We start from the raw sequence: 6,000 nt of genomic DNA, 5'->3' as shown, positions 1-6,000 counted from the left end.
CGCGCGCGTGTGCACACACACACACACACACACACGCTCGCGCGCACAGGCACACACGCACACACTTTAAAGACATTTTAAATGGGTATTTCACTTTAAAATCCCTGCTCAGAGTTTAACCCACATAAACCCATTGGACTTGAAACTGAATTCAATTAGACTAAAACTAAATTAAGACTGAATTTAATTAGACTCAAACTAAATTAAGACGGAATTTGATCAGACTAAAACTAAATTAAGACTCATTGAATGAAAACACCTGTTGAGATATTGATATTGTCCTTTTAATGCTTGAGGGGCCATGTTTTTTTCTTCCAATTACCATTTTATTTCATTTTAATTTATGTTTTATTTGTTTAGTTTTATTTTATTAAAAAAAGAAGAAAAAAAAATCAAAACTTGTCTGGTGTTAAACACAAAATCCTGAGAATGTTTTAAAATTATGTCAGAAGGGTTTTTAGAGTGAACTACCCCTTTAACACGTGCGCACACACACAGGCACACAAGAACACAGACACACACACACACACACACACACCACATCTTTACGTAAAGATGGTCTCCTTCCAGCCACTTCCTGTTGGCCTTGTTTACATTTACAATGTCGTGGCTTTGTTTACATTTAAAATGTTGTGGTTGTTTTCTTTGTTTACATTTAAAATGTTGTGGTTGTTTTCTTTGTTTACATTTAAAATGTTGTGGTTGTTTACTTTGTTTACATTGTGTGTTGTTTACGTTGGAGTAATAAACGTGGTATGTTCACCTGAGTCTTTCGTTCTCTCAACAAGGAAGTGATGTGGCTCGCTCTGGTGGCGCCAAGGCGTAGCTACTTTTGGTGAATTTAACATTTTTATGAGGTTAATATTGCTATGTTTGTAACCGTTTTAGATATAAGCAATAAAAAACATGCAGTAATCCTGGTCTCTAAACTGCCTCCCCCTGACCAGCCGGGGCGCCTGATGGAGGGGAAAGGAACTGGTCGGAATAACGTGTTCCTTCCACGCGCTACGTCCAACCAGGGAAACTCCCCCCCTGTCAGGTGCAAAGGAGCAACTTGGACACTCAGGCATGAAGGAAGCATGAGTTCAAGTCCGTTGCTCTCCCCAGGTTGGCGTAGTGTGTGTGTAAAGCCCAGGATCACATTGGATAATTGACACAGGGGTGAAAAATGGGTTACAAAATCGTGGGATAAAAATGATTAAAAAAAAAGAAAGAAAAGCAATAAGTCACTCGAAGCTTACCGGGTATTTTACAATTGCTGGGAGGGTAAAATACCCTCCGCTGTGAGTCGGGTCTGCCTACACTGAGGTCCGCCCAGTAGAGGTGACATGCAGAGGGTTTGTGGCAAGATCTAGTCTGTTTGCAGACCTGGGAGTCAGAGGCCCAGGACCAGCGCTCAGCCATCAAAGCTTTATCGGAGGCAGCCGAAAGAAGCAGCCAGTGGCTTTTCATGAGGAGGAAAGACCCCTGCTGGGCACCGATAGTAGCAAGCCAGGAGGTATGCGGTCAGCTTTGGCTTGACTCAGGGAATAGGACGCCCCTGCCATGCATATAGTCCCACGAGGAGTTTGCCATGCATGGCTCTCTTTCTCGTGACGAGTCTGGAGTGACGCAAGCTCAGGTCTGATCAGCCTGTAGCTGGCCACCTTGGGGAGGGTGTATAGTCAGGTCTGATCAGCCTGTAGCTGGCCACCTTGGGGAGGGTGTATAGTCAGGTCTGATCAGCCTGTAGCTGGCCACCTTGGGGAGGGTGTATAGTGTCAGGGCCGAAACGTCCCAAGATCCAACGATACACTACTGATGATGATGCGTATCCAGCTCCCACCATTCACCACCACTCATCACCAAGACGGCAGGATGACACCAAGACATTCTACCATTCACCACCAAGACGACAGGATGACACCAAGACATTCTACCATTCACCACCAAGATGACAGGATGACATCAAGACGTTCTACCATTCACCACCAAGATGACAGGATGACATCAAGACATTCTACCATTCACCACCAAGACAACAGGATGACATCAATACATTCTACCATTCACCACCAAGACAACAGGATGACGCCAAGACATTCTACCATTCACCACCAAGACGACAGGATCACACCAAGACATTCTACCATTCACCACCAAGACGACAGGATGACACCAAGACAATCTACCATTCACCACCAAGACAACGGGATGACACCAAGACATTCTACCACTCGCCACCAAGACAACAGAATGACACCAAGACATTCTACCATTCACCACCAAGACAACAGGATGACACCAAGACATTCTACCACTCACCACCAAGACAACAGGATGACACCAAGACATTCTACTATTCACCACCAAGACAACAGGATGACACCAAGACATTCTACCATTCACCACCAAGACAACAGGATGACACCAAGACATTCTACCACAAAATAGAAATAGAAAAATAAATTTTTATTAATTACTTATAAATCTCTTCATGGGCTGGGCCTAATTTATTTAAGTGAACTGTTGCACTCCAAGGTGAATATGAGACACCTTAGGTCTTCAGACAAAGGTTTTCTCATTATCCCCTAAAGCCACTATAGCTGCGAACCAAAGGAGATCGAGCTTACAAATCTGTTGCACCTACGCTGTGGAATGATTTACCACTCTGCTTGAGAAACACTGTATCTGTTGAGATCTTTAAGAAGCTATACTGAAAACGCATTTGTACCGCAAACATTTTGGCTTGCTCCAGTGATTTATATGTACTGTTCTATCTTATCTATTTCTAGGTACTGTCTTTGCTGCTCTGTTTCTTATTTCATTGTTGGTTTATTTTTGATTGAGATGTTCTTGTTTTATTCCTTTTATTGTATTGTACAGCACCTTGTAACAACGGTTTTGAAAGGCGCTCTATAAATAAAATAAAATTACCTTACCTTACCTAAAGGTATTATTTCAGATTTGTATGACGACTTCATGGAAAAAACATACATGATACAAAATATATTAAAGAAAAGTGGGAAACAGAACTTAAGGTAACATCATTATATCAAATGAGTAGTCTGAGTGTCAATTCCAATGGAAATGTACAAATTCACATGTATGGAGGGAATTGGGGTGGAAATGTCTTGTCTGGTGGACAAATTAAACACTATTTGATAAATGGTTGTATAATATGATTGTGGATGTCCCTAAATAAATAATTTAAACAAAGAAAAAAAAAGCTTTAAGGGACGTTTTCTAGACCTGAGCTTTGAGAGCTCCACTTACCCTGGCCGATGCCGCCCTCTGCTGGACTCACATTGAACTACAGTCATGAACATCATGACATCATTGTAATGTCGTTTCAGAGTGGTAAACAGGAGAGTACAGACAGTACAGTTATGCATTGGTGGTATTTTACAGTAAATATTGCAGTATGTTTCAGAGTGGTAAACAGTACAGTAATGTGATCTTTTACAGTACAAATGCAGTAAGTTCCATTGGGAACCAACCGGTAGAAAATAACTGAACCGGTTCCCATGATTGATTGATTGAAATATTTATTAACAGTTTGTAGAATTACAGTACATTTCAAGCACAAACTCAATACAAAGACTGTTAACTGTGAGTGGACGACCCAATTAAGCATTACACTTGTTTACAACAGAGTCCACAATATTGTTCAATTCATCAAAACATTTAGAGACGTACAAATAAACACTTCTATGTAGTTAAAAAACAGAACAGGAATTCATCATTGGGAACCAACCGGTGGAAAGAACTGAACCGGTTCCCACTGGGAACCAACCGGTGGAAAATGTGCCAGAGAGAACTTATTGATGCTATTGTACAGTAAAGGATGTAATGTATTAAATATAACATGACGACGTGGTGACCAGGAGAGTCCATTAAAGGTACAGTAAAGGATGTAATGTAACATGTCAAAGTGGTGAACATGAGAGTCCATTATGGAATCAATAGTGATTTGATAGGAAGTAGAAAAGCAGCGGTCAGCAAGTGTGGCTATAATCGGCATTTTATGTTATGCTTTAGCCGTTGGAAAAATAGCAGATCTACAAGCTCGTGTAGCGTGGCACTTGTCGATCTGCTATTTTAGAAAAGTTGTGAAAATGTATGCAATTCTTGGAATATATATATTCATTTGCTTATAATCTTTGCTTCCGGGGGTGGTCCCTGGAACAGCATGTTTTCAGATGGGGGTCCGCGGCCAATTATACAGATAAGTATTTAGCTGTCTAAATTACTCTTTATTTGTGTTGGAAGTACATTTCAAGTCAAGGGTTATCTCAGCTGTCATTTTTCCTCTCTCCTCTCCCCCCTCCCCTCCTCAGACAGACGAGACACCTCTCCTCTCCCCCTCCCCTCCTCAAACAGACAGACAGATCAGAAGGCAGTGCTGCTACTGCAGATTCTTACAGCAGTGTACACACGCGCACGCACAGGCCACATCCCTACCCAGCCAGCGACACTGCCAGCACGCACACACATACACACAGTCTGCCGGATGCAAAGAAGAGAGACAGACAGGCAGCGTTGCGGACTGTAGCCCAACATTCAGCCGGGCAGCGTGCATCCCGAGGCGGCCTCACAGCCCTGCGTCTCTCCGCTGTTTTAGATCCAGGAGAGGAGAGCCAGCGGACCGCAGCATAACATTCAGCCGGGCAGCGTGCACCCCGAGGCGGCCTAACAGCCCTCCGTCCCGTCCCGGTGTCTGTGTCACTCTGGAGAAACGCGAGGTGAGTTTGGAGATCTGATTTATAATAATAATAATAACCATCATGATGTGAACACAATGTAGCCACCAGATCTACAAGATCACACACACACACACGCACACACACACACACACACACACACACACACACACACCGTCCATCATAGCTATCGGGAACAATATTAGCCAACATGTATAGCCACTAGATCTACAAGATCACACACCGAGGAGCAGCAACAATGTAGCCAAACAGAGATACATAACGGTGGCTTGTTGTTGTTGTTATTGTAGATAACAACAATAACAATAATAATGTTTTGGAGGAACAACATCGTCCAGAATGTTTTGAACATAAAGAGGTTTTTATTCCATTGGTTGTTTTGGTTTCCGGAGGAGGAGGCTGTGCTTGGATTTGATTGGATGAATCTGCGGTGTTTTTAGGTGTGTGCGTGTGCGCGAGGACAGTGTCAGTGTACTAGGCCCGTTTCACAGTCACACTGTTGATGATCTGCGCGCGTGCGCGTATGATGGAAACATAACGGGACGTAGAATAACAAACAAACAATATAAAAACAGGCGTGGTCGAGCTGCGGATCGTGTGTGTGTGTGTGTGTGTGTGTGTGTGTGTGTGTGTAGCTATAATCTCCGGCACCGTTAACCCGGTCGATGCAACATTTTGCACACACGCACTCCCTGGATGCCAAGATGGACCTCTGCCCAATACGTTCCAGAACGGCCTGTTTGTTATAGCGCCACCAGGAGGCCGGCTTTTGAAAACCAATTTATTTTAATATTACTCCTCCACATTCTGTCCAAAAATCCTGCTAATTGTTACACAGTGGGCTATATATTAACCCTTATCTTAACCCTACACTTATTTGCCTTATTTTTTTACTATTTAAAAAAAAAAAAAACTTTTAGTTCAAATAGCTGTTCTAGAAGCATGTAGATAATAATAATAATAATAATAAAACTTTATTTGTATAGCACCTTTCATGACATGAAATGCAGCTCAAAGTGCTTTACAGAGCAATGGAGAAAAAAAAAGAAAAGCAAGGCAATGACATTAAAAAACAAGCAGTCATGCAATACAGTGAGGACATGAATAACAAAATAAAATAAAAGATCAATTAAAAGCAATGTTGTAGAAGTGGGTCTTGAGTTGTGCTTTAAAAATGTCTACAGAGGCTGCCTGTCGAAGGTACAGTGGGAGTTTGTTCCATGCCGACGGCCCGTAGAAGCAAAAAGCTGCTTCCCCATATTTTTTAGTTGCCATTTTTTTAGGCAAAGCGAGCAGG

This window comes from Protomyctophum bolini (assembly GCF_963924005.1).
Source record: "Protomyctophum bolini genome assembly, chromosome: 3".
NCBI classification, from domain to species: Eukaryota; Metazoa; Chordata; class Actinopteri; order Myctophiformes; family Myctophidae; genus Protomyctophum; species Protomyctophum bolini.
The sequence above is the reverse complement of the archived record's forward strand: the minus strand, read 5'-3'. Positions refer to the sequence as shown.